The following is an 18,121-nucleotide window of genomic DNA, read 5'->3' as shown; positions in this document are numbered from 1 at the left end:
TTAAAACATTGGCTTTGCTCTTTACTGTTCCACATATTTTGCCTCTTTGTTGAATCACAAAGTGAAACAAACAGTAGGCTGGGGCAAGGACCTCTTGAAAAAATCTAAATGTGTATGGTTTAAAAGTGTGAATCACTATTCATTCAGAATTGGTTTTAGCAGCTACTTAGATATGTTAAATTACTTAGTTCTAATAAGTACCATGTTTTCAGGAAGATAAGCTGTTTTCTTTGTGACAGGTTATTATAAAGATATACAGTGCAGAAGAGTTTGAGAACCCTTAAATAATTTAAGATGATTCAATTAACATATTTCTAAATTATGAGGCTAAATTTAAATATTTAAGGATGGAGTAGAATTTTTTGGAATACTCATTTCACTGGGGCATTTTCCCATTGTAAAAGGCAGTTTATCGTTCCAAGGTAGGCATGGAAAGGGCTTAATTTTGTTAAGAAAACTGAACACTTAGAACTGTTTAGTTCAATAAAGAGCAGAACATGTTCTAAATCAATATAAAATACGAAAGTGAGCAAGCCTCAAAGCAAAGTAGGATTTTTAAAAAAACGCTCTCTGCCATTAGGTGGTGCTCAAACCAAAGTTTATTAGCTGGTATGCAAAATTTAGTTCTGGGAGAACATTGTCACTGTCGGCTTACCGAGATCACATGTGTTTTCTAATAGAGTATTGGCGTTTTTACTTTGTCTTCTGCATCTCATGATTTATTGAGCAGATCGATCTACCTCTGTGTATGTGGCTCACACAACAGAACCAGGCATATACATATGCTGATGAAACAGCAAGTTAGTTCTATGGTTTATATGTTCCAAACTTTTAAGCAGTTGGTTCTTAGTGAAGTATATTTAATCTAAAAATTGCAGAACATCATTAAGTCTTTGATTCAGAGGGCACTTTGAGATCTAGTAGCCCCTCAGGTCCTTTATGAAAATCAGTTATTGGACTAATGATACCTATAGGGGTTACTCAGTTTTAAAAGCAAAGAATAGATATACGGGTCATTACAGTGAGTAACTGAAATGTTCTTTATTCAGAGAAAGTAAAATGACTGTCAGTTTTGTGGAGCTGTGTAGGGAAAGGGGCCTGGGAAAGAAGAATATGCAAAAAAAAAAAAAGGAAAAATGCAAATTACTTAGGTTCTTGCTTGGTTTTTAAGTGACAGTTGGTTGCCAAAATAGTAATAAAACATGTGAATAGGGAATAAACTGGGTGAAGGATTTTCTCATCCCAAGTAATCAACAGAACTCTCAAGGAAGAAATTGTTACAGTTTCCCCTAAGGTATTTTTTACATCAAAATTTATTCTTATTAACTGGAATAGCAGCCCAAGAGGTGTTGCTAGAGTAAACACTTACATATTTATGTAAGGATATACTAGTTTTTGGAATTGCTTTGGAGAAGCTATGTCGGTCTTGATGGGAATGCTAAGTATTTAGATCTTAAAGAGAAATCCTTGAAGATTAGTTTGACAGATTTATCAAAGACTTATGAGAAATTAATGCATGATAAGAACTAGAACAGAAATATCAGACATCCTGTGGGTTTAAAAAAGACTATCAATTACCTAAATATCCATGAGTTTCCATGTAGAATGGAAAATCGTACAAAATCTCTGACACTGATGATTTTTTAAAAACTCTTTGGAAGTAAGCAAGCACTTCTTAAATGCTGGTGTAAAGATACTTCCTGATATAAAGTATTACTTATTAAAACCTGATTTCCTTCTGAAAAGCTTTAAAAGTTCAACCTATCATTAATAAAACCATTTATAAACAGTGGGAACACAATCATTAAAAATATCAAAAACAAAAAATATCCAAAACAGATTGCTTACACATTAGTGATATTTCCATAAGTCAATAGGGTTACAACAAATGAGTTACATTGTATGTGTGTAATTTGTGACAGTAAAGGCCAAACTGAGGACTTTTTAGGAACATAGAGATTATTAAAATGAAATAAACAGTTTTAATTGAATACAAATCCCTCTTAATCCTATTACCAACTCTTAATTCCCTGGAGCACTTTTGATTGCTAATACTTCTTGTTACATAATATGTAGGCACAGCTAGTTTCCCAGGTGAGGCCTTAAGAAGAAAAGGCAAGTGATAGGTCAGAAAAACCCGTGGCTAGAATCCCTCCTTAACTGACAGTGAGATCTTGTACAGTCTCTCTAATTCTTTGAACTTTTGTTTCCTCCTCAAAAAAGTTCTAATAATGACACTTCTCTTTCCCATAGGCTGTTGCAAAGATCAAATGAGAATTCATGGGAAAGTATGTGGAAGCAGTTCAAGCTTATGTGAATCTTAGATGTTGCTAGAAGTGGTTCAGAGTGTGGCTATGATTGAGCTGTGTCATTCTTGAAATTATAATTACCAAGAGTGTAGTAGTAAAAGGAAAACCTTGTGTAATTAAGTGTATGTTTTACAAATATTACCATGGCTTTCTGAGAGTCCTAAACAAAGTAGAATGAGGACGACTTCTTACAGTCTCCATGTTTTTGTAAGTATCCAGCTGCTGTTAGTAATCGCCTGGACTAGAAGACCTGCCAGCCCTGCTCCTAACCCCCCCAACGTAGGTATGTTTGAAACTTTAGGGGCATTGTAATTACAGCTTGTATAGTGGAATATTAACATAATTTTAATTTTGGAAAAGCTGTTCCCAGACAGAAGCTAGCTAATTTTGCCATGCGTGTAAAAAATAATCATTCCAAAGCAATAAGAATTTTTTAAGCATTTTTTTTCTTGTAAAGCTGTACTAAGGTAGATACTAGTTTTTTTCCTGACAGGCTTGGCAGAATGAACTGTCTGTGCAGGAACCAGGCAGTCCACATTTAACGGATATTTGTTAGTCCCCACTATGTGTCTCAGGTGCCGTTCTTCAGAGGTAAACATGAAAAGATTGTCTTCTCTCACAGAATTTGTGTTTGAGTGAAGAAAATGATAAAATATAATTTTCAGAGACCGAGAAGTGCTATACAAACATAATACAGAAAGTGGAGTTGAAGGTTGGTGATTGGCAATAGCATGGGAGGGGGAAGACGTGAATGCTAAGAGATATCGCTCAGAATATTATGAACAGGAGTAGTGTGGGTAGAGCTAGGAGCATGTGCAAGGCCTTAAGGCATAGTGGGAGGTGAGTGGTGGCTGGTGGGAGAAGAGGGTGAAGAGGTAGGCAGAGCCCATGGGGATAGGATTTGGCAGGTCACTGTAAGTAATCTGGTGAATTCTAAGTGAAACAGGACACCAGAGGAGGGTTTTAAGTAGGGAAATGATAATTTTTTAATCGCCTTATTGAGATCAAATTTACACAACCTAAAATTCACCCATTTGAAGTGTGAGTCAGTGATTTTCAGTATATTTAGAGTTGTGCAGCCATGACCATGATCTAATTTGAGAACCTGATTTGTTTTTAAAAAGATCATTCTGGCGTGTGGAGAATGGACTATAGAGGGGCAAAAGTAGAAAGGACGATCAGTTAGGAGGTTACTGTTATTATCCAGGTGAGAGAGGTTTCCGAAGTGACCAAAGGAAAGTTTGCATTCCTTCACTCCTTCACTGCATCACTTCCTAACTACCAGTCAAGGCCCCGTAGTGTGCTAGGTACTGTTTGAGAGGCTAGGTCTCCAGTGGTGAATGAGGCAGGCGTGATCCCTGCCCTGTGGATCATGCCCCTGTGGGACCGTGCATGGCAAACTCATCCCTCTGGGCTTCACCACCTGCTCAGGCATTTCATTTGAAGAATGGAGAACTCAGCATATCAAAAGTCAACATACAAAGAACTTTTCTTACTCCACCTATACTGACAGTGAAAAAGCCCTCCGGGACTTCAGCCCATCCTGCTGTCCAGAGGCTGGCCCTGTGGTGAAATGTCTAGTATGAGCATGCATGGCGTGTGACAGTGTGGAGGGGAGCAGTCAGGCAGAAAGATCAAAGACCCCTTTCCATTTCTCTAGGGAGTGTTGCAGGGAGTATAGACTATCCTAGCTGTTTCGTACATGGGCAGCAGAGAAAGTCATTTACGGAGTACTCTGCATTTATACTCAACATAACCACTTCCTCCCCAGCATCTAATGGGTCTACAATGTGTGCTCTCACTCGGTGGCTGAGTTCTGCTGCCAGATGTTTTCTCAACTTTCAATCCCAGGAAGCCTTCCTCCAACACTCATGCAAACTGGTTCAAAGGTGCTGCGTTAAAATCAGATCTTTCAGAGCATGCACTGCTGTAAAATTTTGGAAATTTTAGTCAAAGCATAATCAAAATAATAAGCTAAGCCTGAGCATCTACTAAGGGGAAAATAATGAATGAATACTTAAGCACTATTGCCGATCTTACTGTTTTAAGAAGACATAATTAAAAAGAAAATATGGGACTGTGAATATTCTTCATTTCCCCCTAGGTGGTTCTTCGCTCAAAGAAGAATGAGTGTGCATCATTGTTTTGGTGGATTTGGTGAATCTGTTGAGTCAATGTTAGACCTAATTGTTTAAAAGACCTTTCGTTTTCATTTTTAAGGACTATATTTATTTGAGAAGTACAAGTAATTTTTTTAAATTACATATAATTTCACCATCTTGGGGTGACCCAGTTAACATTGTGATGCACTTCCTTCCGGGCTTTTCTCTGTGTCCATGTGTACTGATGAAATATTTGTGTAAGAATGGCTAGACATGTCTCAGTGACTCTCTGTGCTTGAATTAGCCTGTGTGGTTATTTTTAGATCCATATAATTGAAAGCCTCTGGAAACAGATCCTCTTTCTATTACTTTTGTATTCTTTCCAGGTACATCGTAAGTTTCTGAACTTGGTAGATCTGTGACAAGAGTTAAGCTAACAAATGTGTAAATAAACAAGCCATAAAATATGCTTACTTAATACCCTTATTTTTAACATTTGCTTCTTTAAATGCTTCCAACTATAACAAGATTCATGACAGAATAGAATACATGTATTTATTTCCCTTTTCTTTTTGTATTCCTGCAAAAGAATCAATCCCTGTATTGATTTTTTCCATCTACCTAATAGGAGGATATAGTGAAATAAGGAAAATATTTTCATGAAAGCTTATTGTAAAGAAGAAATTTGTAAGTTCCGGTTACTGATAACAGTGATGTTGGGTGGGTGAACTACTATAGTCTTATGTCTCTATGATATACAAGAGATATTTTCATCTGTCTCTTAGATAACATTTTGCTTTTAGTATAGTAGTAAATTGATTCATGTGGTTTACAAATGCCTTCACCAGACAGTAATAGAAGTGCAGAGCACCATATCTAATGCCATAATTATTTCTCATACATTGATATTCTCAGGGAATTCTGGGAGCTCAAAACTAGATGATTGTCCGTTCTGATTGATAGGACACAGATAGGTATTATACTGATGCCACTGAACAGCAAATCATTGAAAACAAAGTGCTACAATTTGCCTGCTGCCATCCAGTTCACTGAGTAACTAAGCATCCACATATCCAGCCCCACTGTGAGGTTCAGTGAATATGCATGGGAGCCCACGTGTTGAGGAAGTCCTTCCAGGGCCACTGAGCTCTAACACTTCTCAAAAAGGGCCCAAGGCGGACCCATATTATTGCTGCTGCGTCAGGCAGCTTCAGCATATGTGAAAAGATAGTTAGATCCCGTAGGTCAGGGATGATCCTGTGGTTTGAGTGATTGGAGGAACTCAGCTAAGTCGTGTTTTGGAGCACAGGTTGGGATCTCATGCAATCTTGAAAGCACCACTTGGGGACAGCAGGGCAGGGTATGGCCCCCATAAACACGGACGTGGGAGTTAACAGGTCTGGGTTGGACAGCCAGTCCCACAACTTCTGGGGGATCTAGGATTAGAAACTTAACTCCCTGTGTTTTGTTTTCTATTGCCACATAACATCACCACAAGCTTAGTGACTTAAAACAGCATGCATTTATTATCTCATCGATTTCCATGGTTAGGAGTCTGAGCAGAGTTTAGCTGGATCAGGGTCTCACAAGTCTGCATCAGGGTGTTGGACAGGCTGGATTTCATGTGGAGGCTTGCCTGGGGGAGAATCTGCTTCCCAAGAATCTGCTCATTCAGGTTGTTGGCAGAATTCATTTCCTTGAGGCTATATGGCGGGATGTATGACTGATGTCCCCCTACTTTTTAGTGGCTGTCAGCTGCCCTCAGGTTCTAGAGGCTTCCCATAATTCCTTCCCACATGAGCTTCTCCAATATGGTGACTTAACCTCATCCAACCCTCAAGCAGAGTCTCTGACTCCAATCTGCCAGAACAGAGTTGTCTTATATAACGTGAAGTAATCCTGGGAGTGACATCCTATCACATTTCCCATATTCTGTTAGAATCAAGTGACAAATCCCTCCCACACTCGGGAGGGAATTACGCAAAGGTGTGAACACCAGGAGGTAGAATCATTGAGGGTTATTTTATGGTTTCTCTGCCACAATCCCTGATCCTAATCTGTAAAGTTGGTATCAAAATACTTCACAAGGTGATTAGATTCAAAATAATAACACTTATGAAGTGTTTGCATGGTGCCTGGGACATAGCATTCAATAAATGTGATGGTGATGGTCAGAATCATTGGTGATAACCAATGAATGTCCTGATTATTACTTTAAGTCTTCCTAAATCATGGCCCTTGTAAGAACTCCTTAGAGTATAGATAATTTCAAGTTTTGAACTTGAGTCTTTCAAAGGATAGCATCAAACCAGTTATCTATGTGATAAGGAGAGAAGGCAAAGAAAGACATTGATTATCTAAGGCAGGACATAATTCAAGAATAATATCTAACTTGACTTTGAAATAAATTTTAAGATTTATATTCTTTCTCTGATTGCTTATGCTAAGAAGGAAGTCATAAAGGACTGCTTGTTGTGTAATTCTATGTATATGAAATTATAGAACAGGCAAAACCACAGAGACAGAAAGTCGACAGTGGTTGCCTAGGGCTGCCGGAGAGGAGAGGGATGCTGGGATTGAAGCCTGATGGCTAAGGAGTGCTGGGTTTCTTTTTGGAGTATTGAAAATATTCTAAAATAGATTGTGGTGATGGTTGCACAGCTCTGTGAATATACCAAAAGCCATTGAGTTGTATGCTTTAAACGGTCAATTGTGTAATATGTGAATTATACTCATTATAGCTATTAAAAAAACTTGGCATTCAAATTCTAGTAGCTAATAATGGCTTCAGTCTATAGAGTTAAAAGAGTAAAGCCCAAAGTGAGAGTTTGTTTGTATATATTTGAATAACTTTGCCATTATTTCAAAAGTGAAATTCTTCCCTTTTTTGGATCTAGGGCCAAATGTAAACTCACAAATTGCTTATTTGTATATACTTGCCTTTTGAGATTCAGTACTCAATATTTCTCTTACCCAGTCAAGTTTTAAAATTTACAGAATTGAAATTACTCAGATTGAATTTTCTAAATTTATTTGTGTAAAGAAGAGACAAATTGCAAAATCATTTGAAAGCAGATGGTGAATTTTTCTGAAAAGTGATAGGACATTTGCAGTTTTTATGTGATGATCTAGTTAAATCCATGTGGTTTTTTCTTCTGCTCCTTCTTCTCTTATTATCCCTTCTTCTGGTAGAAAGAGCGGGCTACCTAAGTGCAAATGGCTGGGTTGAGAGTCAGTGGCAATAAAAACCTCAGTTGCTGGACTAGCCAAGCATGTTCTGAATTCTGACCTCTTCAAAACAATATCATTTTTGCATGATTAAGTATGCACAGTTTGTTCCAAAGCATTACCGAGGAAAGCAGGCTGGTCTGTGTCTGGATCGCCATCCTGAGCTTGGTCCTCCTGGTTTGTGAACAAGGATCTAAACACTGAAGGCTTGTAAAGACCATGGATTGGGTCAAGTGCAAGTGGCCACCCCAAGGATGCACACAAAAAAGTGGAGCCAGCCATGCCTTGTTTTTATCGATGACAGCACATCAGATTAGCAGGTCCTCTACTAAAGACCCAGGGCTTGAAGGCCTGCAGCAGGCGCATCAATGCATTTGCAAACTCTAGAATCACCATTAGAAAGTCATTTCCTCCAAAGCTTCCGGGCGGCTGCCTGCCCCCCTCACAGAGCATGGGCAGACTAGGGGATGGACTTCAGTTTTAGAATTATGACTGATTGGAAAATATTTTCAGTGTCTGGAATTCTTGAGCAGGGTGATCACTCCTCCTCTGAGTCCCAGAACAGCTCCCCTACCTCCACTGACAACTGCATGAAAGTATCTTTTCAGTTTGAAATACATTTTCAAAAAATACAGAGAAGATAAAAGAACGATATTTTTTAAAAACCCTAAGATATACCCATTGTTAATACCTTGATATATTAGTGTTTTCCAACAGGAAGAGAAAGTGAACCTCGAATGTGAACTCTACATATAATTTGGAAATTTCTAGTACCCACATTTAAAAAGGTTAAAAGAAACAGGTGAGATGAATTTTAAGAGTACTTTAACTTAATATATACACAACATCATTTCAACATATAATCAACATAAAAATTATTAATGGGCTATTTTACATTCCTTCATAGTATCTTTGAAACCCAGTGTGTATTTTACATGTAATGCACATCTCACCACATTTCAAGTGCAGTATCCACATGTGGCTGGTGCTAGTACTGAACAGTGCAGGGGTGTGTGTTTGTGTGTGTGTGTGTGTGTGTGTGTGTGTGTTGTGTGTGTGTGTGTGTGTGCTGTGAACCTTCACTCAAAATTTGGTTCAGATGCTCTACCAAAGGAGGGAACACCCAGGCTTTCTTATGAGCTTGCCCAAATGTGGGTGTGGGACAGAGTTAAGAAGGAGGGGTGAGGCTCAAAAGCCATCGACTGTCAATCATCAAAAAAAGGAGTTGGACTCTTTTTGTATATGCATCTTTATTATCTATCTATCTATCTATCACATATATGGTACTCTTCCAGATGATGAAAGATATTCAAAACTACATGTTAAAAAAAAATTCATTGTGGGGGGGGTAGTAAGTAAATTGGAAGACACTAAAAGCTTAAGACTTAGTAAAACAAGGCTGTGTATATATAGCAAAAGTGCAACAGTTTGGGGAAGGACACACAACAACTCCTCCTACTAGCAAATATGGCCCAATCAATGCCCCTGAAGCAGAACTCGGCACCTGCTGTTCCTTTTCCCAGAATGTTCTCTGCTGAGCCCCCAGCCCCACCCCCCTACTGAGGGCTATGGGGCTCCTCTCTCACATCCTTCAGCTGTCCATCACATCTGATCCCCTCGCCCTCATCTGAGGGAGTCTCCCGTCCATGCTATCTAAATGAACATAGAGCTTCCCTTGCCCATAATTCTCTTCTCTTCCGCTGCTTCACGTTCCTTCATGAAGCTACCATTTCTGGGATTTGTTATTCGTGCTTGCAGTTCATCTCCCTCCATGAATCTGGAAGCTGCATAGGGCAGGGGCTCGAGGCTGTTTTGTCTGCGGCGCTGGGCCAGCCCTTAGAGAAGAGGCTGATGCAGGGTAGGCTCTCAGTTGCTGACTGAGTGCCTGCCTGATTAGGAGGGCAGGAGGAGACGGCCGCCCAAGAGAAGCAAGAAGGCCCTGCTGTTAGTGCCACAGGGTTTTCAGAAAAGACAAAGTCGGGATTTTCCTGTTTTAAGAAAAGAAATTTTGTTTTTAAGTGCCTAGAATAACGTTAGGCTAACTAAGGATTTCTGGAATGCTCTGGGATTTGTTTTAATGAATAAATAGAAATTATATCTAGTTAGCATTAATTTTTATGTGTAAATGGGTACATCCAAATTGTATAAAAGCAGTTCTCTTGAATAATTTAAACCTCCTCTTCACCCCACAAAGCGTTTAGCACATGCTTCCCTCAAAGATTCTATTACTGGGACTAAAACCATGAGGTTGAAATGCAGAATAAGGAAGATTTTTTTTTTTCCGTTTATGCAGGCATATAAGTGAATATCTCAGAACTGTGCAGACCCAAGAATCCGATATCAAGGATCCTGGGAAAATCAACACAATGGCCTATTCTGATAAAACCTCAGATTTAGGAATGCTTTATTAAAAAGAATATAGGAGGGAGGGAAAGCCTTCCTTATGGTAGAATTCAAATTAATAAATGTAGAAAGAATGATGAAAATAGAAGATCACCATCAGGCCAAGCTATTGTTGTAACAAGTATCAAATTATTGGCTAAAAGTATGATGAGAGAGAGGACATGAACATACTCTCAGAGTATCTCTCTACTAGATACATTAATTCTAACGGAAAAAATAGAAGCTCTCCTGTGGGGAAACGTGGTAGACTCCACCTAAACCAAGTGATCAAAGTCAACATCACCAGTCCTGAGATAACCTGACTCCGTGCACCTCCTGATAGGATTCACTGAGAAAGGGAAAGTGGCACTGGTGTGGGATTCTTTTTTTTTTAAGATTTTATTTATTTATTTGACAGAGAGGGAGATAGCGAGAGCAGGAACACAAGCAGGGGGAGTGGGAGAGGGAGAAGCAGGCTTCCCGCCGAGCAGAGAGCCCGCCGGATGCAGGGCTTGATCCCAGGATCCTGGGAATCACGACCTGAGCTGAAGGCAGAGGCTTAACAACTGAACCACCCAGGCGCCCCTGGTGTGAGATTCTTGACAAAAATGCAGAACCCACGTTTAATCCTTAGGGAACATCAGGCAAACCCAAGTGGAGAGACATTTTACAAAATAACTAATCACTGCATTTCAAAAATGTCAAGATAACAAATGATTAGGGCAGACCAAGAAACTGTCTTTGATCTGAGGCGATTATGGGAGCATGAAATTTAATGCAATGTTCATCCTGGATTGGATCCTGGGCCCGAGAAAGGACACTGGTGGGACAGTTGGCAAAATTTGAATCAGGATAGGGATTAGTTAATAGTATTGTATCAGCATTAATTTCCTGCTTCAGATACTTGTACTAAGATTATCTTAGTATGGATGATGTTAGTACTAGGAGAACCTTGGTAATAGTCATAAGGGAGCTCTTGTACTATTTTGCAATTTTCTTTTTCTGAAATGAATTCAAAATAAAAAATTGAAAACAGAAATAGGTATATTGATTTGGTAATCTGAACCAAGCAGAGGAGTAATGTTCCTAGTAATAATACTGTTATAAGTTGGACTGTGTCCCACCTCCAGTTCACATGCTGAAGTTCTAACACCCGCAGAATATCGCCTTACTTGGCAATGGGGTCATTGTAGATGTAATAAGATGAGAACATACTGAAGTAGGATGGCCTCTTAGGCAGTGTCCTTACAAAAAGGGGAAGTTTGGGCACAGGCAGGTACACAGGGAGAATGCCATGTGAAGATTAAGGCAGGGATCGGGGCAATTATGCAGCAGAAGCCAAAGTTCACCAGAGAGTGCCTGCAAACCGCCAGGAGCTTGGAGAGAAACGTGGAACAGATTCTCTCCACAGTCCGCAGAAGAAACCAACCTGGCTGACAGCTTGATCTTGGACTTCCAGCCTCTAGACCGGTGAGACAGTAAGTATCTGTTGTTTACGCCACGTGGCTCGGGGTGCGTTGTGAATTGGCCCTGGCAAACGAATACACGAGTTAACGTGTATTGAGAACGTACAACACCCAAGGCTCTATCTTGGGCTCTTCACATGCATTATCTCATTGCATCTTCACTCTGCCCTTTGCGGTAAGTGCTATTATTTCTTCCAATTAATAGCCGAGAGAACTGATGCTTAGAGTGGTAAGGACTACAGCTCGTTGATGGCCGAGTGGATTAAAACCTCTACAGTCTGACATCTGCATATTCTCAGTGGACTCCTTACTCCTCCAGGCTTTCAATCCCAAAAGTTTCTTATGGGATGTGAAATGGCTACCTTTAATTAGTTTCTCTTTATATCTTATGTATAAATTCCAGGGATGAAAAATAGTAAAGTACACATGTGGGTGCCAAATCCTGTTTACTCATCCCCCCATTTCTCTACAATCACCCCAGCATGGTGAAATCAAACACCTGCTTATTTGGAAACACTTCACATCCGACGTCTTAGTCCTCCCAAGAAAGGAGCTTTAGTCATCCAAGGAGAGATTCCATTTTGAAAGTGAGTAAATAATTCAAGTGAATATTGGGATTAAATTTCAGTCATTCAAATCATGTGGGGCTGCATCCTGGGGCAGTGGAGCTACTTAAGAAAAGCGGAGAGTAAACGTTTCCTCCATTTGATAGCAAATAATCAGAGAAAATTGCCCACTGGGGTCCGTTTTGTTTGCCTTCTTGAGTCATTCCTTCATTCAGTTAACCTTTATTGAGCATCCCTGGGCTTCCTGGCACCAGGCTCAGCCAGCACCATTGAAGAAGACAGTTCCAGTTTTCAGTTTGTCTCTTATTCAGCGTTGTTCCCAAGGCAAAAAGGGGGAGGTGAAAGCTTTTAAAGTCACATTCCCATTTCCCAGTTCTTAACCCCTCTCCTCATAGGCCTTGTCTTCTGCATGACTGAAGGGAATTTTCTGGCATGTAACAGTGATCCCCCATTCCCCATCTCTAGCCCACATTTCATACATGGGCTCTGAACCCAACTATGGGTTCAGGTTTTAAGCAGTAACGTGATGGGCTCAGATTTTTGTTTTACCCATCACTTTTCTCCTTAAAACCTTTCAATGGCTTTCTGTTGCCGTCATGGTGCAGCCCAAGCTTGACCCTTGAGGACTCACCTACTTCAGTTATTTAGTAGGATTTAGTTCCTGTTTACCCTCCATCCTCGTGTTTTTTTTTTTTTTCTCTTTCTCCTTTCCTTCTTGTCCTTCACACTATGCATCAGTTCAAAGGAGCTTCCGCTGGTTTCCAAACATGTCTTTCTTCTAGACTTGTGCTCATGTTATTCTCTTTACCTGGTAATTCCTCTTAATTCTTAAAAGTCACAGCATGGATACGTTTTTATTTGGGAACCTATTTTAGTTTCTATTGCTCCTCCAACAAAGTACCGTATATCTAGCTGCTTACAACAATACCCATTTACTATCTCGTAGACCTGAAGGTCAGAGGTCCAGGTGGGCTTGGCTGGGTTCTCTGCTTAGTGTTTCACAAGGCAGGTCTGTGTTCCTTTCTGGAAGCTCTGGAGAACAATCTGCTTCCAGACTCATTCAGGTTCTTGGCAGAATTCAATTCTTTGTGGTTGTAGGAGTGAGGTCCCCATAGCCAGCAATAGCTTGAAGGTTAAATCCTTCTTGTGCTTCATGCATCTGTGACTTCTCCCTCTTCTGCATCTGACTTCTAAGGGTTGGTGTGATTACACTCATTCCACCTGGATCATCTGGGATGATCTCATCCTATTCACGGGTTCTAAGGACTAGGCATGGACATCTTGGGAAAGGCATTATTTTGTCTGCCACTGATGCCCACCTTCAAATCGAGGTTCTGGGTCCCTCCTTTGCAGTCCGGTGGTAGGCACTGTTGGTTGCCTAAACAAGAACCATTTCCCACTCAGCTCCTTCTCTGCTCTCAGGGCCTGCCTCCCACTTCAGAGGGAGAGATTGCCAGATTCTTGTTTTCCCAGCCTCCTGGTAGGTAGGGCATGAGCGTGTCTGCCCAAGGACTCTGGAAAGACTATCTTCTCTGATTAAAAACAAGTGTTAGAGGAGAACTGCCTTTCCAATCCTCAGGCCTGATGAAATGAGGACATGACACGGGAAGCTGCAGTAGCCATCTTGAGGGGAATAGATGAAGACAAAAGCCTGCATACCGAAGCTAGTGGAGAAGAAAGTTGAAAAGAGTCTGAGTTCTTGATGATGTCATCGAATTGCTGAATTTCATCCCACCACCCCTTACCTCCAGACTTCTTGTTAGGTGCCCTTCTAGCTCCTTTTTGCTCAAGTCACTTTTTAGTGGGATCTCCCTTACTTGCAGCCTGAAGCCTCTGTGAAGGCAAATCCCCAGATAACTCTGCAGAGTTTTCCTTACCTATGCTAACACTTTCCACACTGTACTCTTACTGTCCTAGCTGCTGGCTTCAGCCCTCTTGAGGCTGTAAGATCTTGGAGGCAGCAGACCTGCCCACCTTGCTCATGGATTCTCCCCTGCACCTCTGTGCCTGGCACAGTAAACATGAGTAATTATTTGCTTAATGAATGAATGAGCAAATGAGTGAAAGCCCTCCCTCTCCTTCAATTTTCTTTACCCCAAGCACTTACCACTGTCCCCACAACCAGGGTTGCCATGTGTGTTTGGGCAGGTCGTGTCCCGCACAAAGGGCCCTGGTTGAGGGGTCGAGAGAGCAGAAATCGAGCCTGCTGTCTGCTCAGGAAGCCATGTACCCTGGCATGGGGTTGGGTCTGCCCGGAGGAAGAGACACCTTTTTTCTTATTAGCCTTAAGGTGTTCTAGGGCTAGTAGCAGTGCTGTGGCTGCCCAAATTTTGACTTTTCTTGTCTTAGAGGGTGCATGCCCTTGCTGTTTCTTTTCCACTTTCCTGTGGAGCAGAGGATGCTCTTCAGGTTCCAAGCACCACTTCCCAAGAAGCTGGACAACTATTTTGAGAAGCTGATTAGTATGAAAGTGTTTGTGGGAATCCCTAGGTTTTCATGTGCCACCCCTCGCTGGTGATAGGCTGGTCATTTTAAAAGCAACCTTCTGGGAATTATGACTCAATATGTCAGGAACAGCCGAAATAGGAGTCAGGAGACCTAGGTTCAAGCTTGAGCCCTGGCATTAATCAGGCTCTGGATGCTTGAGCAAGGAACCAAACTTCTCTCGCCTTCATAACTAGAGGTTTTCAAACTGGACCCTGAAGAGTTTAGGGATGTTGAGGTGGGGCCCCAGGGCTCTCAGTGGTGAGTAGGAGAGGGTACTGAATGGGCGGGAGGCTTCAACCAGAACGACTCAGCTTTTGTCTGCTTTACATATAGGACTTTATAGAAAATTAATTTTTAATTATGCAGGAATATGCTAATATGTTCTTCTTGTAAAGAATTAGAACATTGCTGATAAACCTAAAGTCCCTTTGGCCACCATTCTCCCCAGTGCCTGTGTATGGTGGGACTTCATTTAAGATTTCCACTTGAACACAGGGAGTTCAGCTCGAACAAGCTGGGAGACCATGGGTCTGGTGAGCCTCTAAGGACCCCAAAAGTGTAAAAAGAGGGATTTCAGAGAAAGAAGTCAGCCATGGCTGGAGGATGTTTTAATAAGGCTGAGCAGAAGCCCGTGCAATGGTTCTGAAACAGAGCACGGCTCTGTGTGCTGTGATCTCGGGGGGATGTCACTGCTGGGTGCTGGCAGTGGACCCAGGAGAGGGCTGATGGGCCAGAGGACACCAATTTCTGAGTCAGGACTGGAAAGCTTAAGTACTTGTCCTGAACCAGCCCTCATCTCCATGTGGAGGGAGGAAGCGGTGGGTTTAGGACTGCTTCTCCTTTTTGGCCTGACTTTATAAACACAGAAACTGCAACTGTGTAATTGTTTGAGGTCTTCTTGCCAGGTGCAGGGTGCTGGGAGCCTGGTTTCCTTACATTCTCACAACATCCCTGGGGAGGCGGTTGGCACTGCTAGCATGCTTGTTTTAGAGGGAAGGAAACTGAGGCCCGGAGAGATTAAGGAATTGCCTAAGGGCACAGAGCTGGTAAATGGGCAGCAGGGATTTGAGCTGAGGTCTCCCTGCCCAGGGCTGGGTGGACACACACCCCCTGAGCTCTGGATCCTCCCAAGCACTGTAGCCCCCATTCCATCAGTGTTAGCCGTGTGCTTGTTGGATGGTGGGTGTGGCAAGGAGGAAATGAACTGGACACTACGGTGTGTCCCAGATTTTCTCCCCAACTTTTCTTCTCCTCCAAACCCCAGGGTCACTGGCAGAATATTCAGTTCTCTGGAACCCCCATGCTGGGGTTAGCGATTGGCCCTTTTGCAAAGAGCCAGGGAAGCCGCCTGGTGGGCTGGTGGCCAAGGGCCCGGGAGAGATAGTGTACGTTCCTTATGAGAGAGGCAGGGGAGATTAGTGAGCAGCTGCAGAGCCTGGCAGCCGGTCACACACACGGGCCCGCACTGGGCAGAGGGGCTGCGCAGGACCGCGGCGGCTGCCCAGACGCCCCGTGCCTGCGAAACCCAGACTTGCGTGAAGGTAAATGTAAATCCGCTCCCCGAGTGTGCTTCCTGCAGAAGGAGGGTTTTCAGTATGCGCGCCTGGTTTCCTCTGCCCTCAACCCGAATGGTGGTTTTATTTTTGCATTTTATGAGCCTGGGAGAGGGAATTCATTTCCTTGGTTATAATATGGCTCTATGGAGAAAGTCTTGTCCAAGTGCATTTTGCTCACAAATGCTGTCCAAGAAGAGGGGCCAAACTGCAATGAAATGGAAAGAGATGATTAAAATCTGATTTATAGGCAAGGTGAATTGGTAGGTTTATGCCAAATTATTGCATCCAGAAAGGCTAAAGGAAATGAAAAGGCTCTTCCTGAGAGCTGAAAACCTTTGTAAAACGAAATATTTAGGATGCACATACCCTTATCCCAGCCTGGCTATATTTTAAAATATGTATTCACCATGTTTGCCCCTTTCAGACTGTGCAATCCCTGAAGGCAGGAATAGGGTTCATTGCATCTTGGTATCCCCCATGTAGGGATGTTTCTGCAATTTTATTTATAAGAAAGGGATTCTACATTGAAGAGCTTGACTGATCTCTTCACTGACCGATTAATGCTTCCTCCATCCCAATTCACCTTCTGAGACACATCATGACCTCCTAACAATGATCCCTCCATGTCCCTACCCCCACAAAAGCATAGGGTCCCAGATTATTCTTTTTTCAGGTTATAGGTAATATAATAAGAATATTAGCCATCAGCTTTTATTGAGTACTTATTATGGATCAGGGATTTCTATAAGCACTTTCTAAGGGTTATTCCATTAATCCTCACAATCACTCTGTGAAGTGGTTACTGTTATTATCCCATTTTACAGATGAGAAAACTGAGGCTTGAAGAGGTTAAGTAATTTGCTCAAGATCACAGAGCTAGTCAGTGGAAACAGCCACCACTCACTGAGTGCTTACTGTGGGCCAGGTACCGTGCTAATCCCATTAAACTGATTATCTCATTTTATAGAGCTCTTAACCCTCAAGAAGTAACCTTCACTGCTTAGAATTTCAAGCATTTCATCCCTTGGAGACCGGAAGAAGTGGGAGAGCAGAGTCTTATTTAGCCTTGTATCCAGAAAGTTGAGGTTGGTGCCTGGGACCGCACAATTACTCAGAAAAACATTGTGGAGTGAATGAAGGAACAACAGAGGTGTCTTTCCCATGGGAGCTGCTTGCCCGAACCTCCTCCCCCCCCCCCGCCGCCCCAGCTTAGTCCTGCTCAGGCTCAGGCTGCCCTCAGCACAAGCTTCCTGACCCTGGTTCCCTTTCTTCAGACAGGCAGGGTATTACCAGGACCCCACATGGCATCATTGAATATGGCTCCAGGGCTCCCCAAGGGGTATACCAGATGTTCTGTAAGGGGCAGACCCAGGTGTTCTGACACCAGTTCCTACCAGTGTTGTCCTGACTCTCAGAGATGGGATCTAGATGTTTAAGAGAATATCTTTATTTAATTTTCACTTTAGTTATTTCCTGTTTTGAAAACAAACATGGGAGGGGTTATTGCTTAATGGGTACAGAGTGTGCTTGGGAAGAAGAGAACATTCTCGAGATGGCTGGTGGTGACGGTCGCAGAACAATTTGAATGTAGCAGATGCTACTGAATGCGACACCTAAAAGTGACAAAAATGGTACATTTTCTCTCATGTGTTTTCTACCACCATCTGAAAAACCACACACATGGGTCTCTCTTTTTAACACAAGAAGGCTGGGGTAGGTAGTTACCAGGGTTGGTTCAGCTTCTTGTTGTTGCTAGGGTCCCAGAGTCTTTTTATAGTCTCAGCATGATGGTTTCCATTCTGGTTGCAGGGTTTCCTCTGAGACTTCTTCAATTTCATCTGCTCAAGAGAGGAAGGAGGGAACGGGTGATACTCGCCCTGGCTCTGTCTTTTCTCAGGAGAGCACCAGCAGAATTTTCTTAGGTGTCATGGGTTGGAACTAGGTCTCATGGCCTTGCTGGGCAGCCAGTGTGGCTAGAAAAGTGATTACTTAGCTTCCCAAACCCAGAGCTCGGGAGGGAGAGAA

This window comes from Zalophus californianus, chromosome 5, assembly GCF_009762305.2.
Source record: "Zalophus californianus isolate mZalCal1 chromosome 5, mZalCal1.pri.v2, whole genome shotgun sequence".
In the NCBI taxonomy this organism is placed as follows: Eukaryota; Metazoa; Chordata; class Mammalia; order Carnivora; family Otariidae; genus Zalophus; species Zalophus californianus.
Note: the sequence above shows the minus strand (reverse complement) of the source record.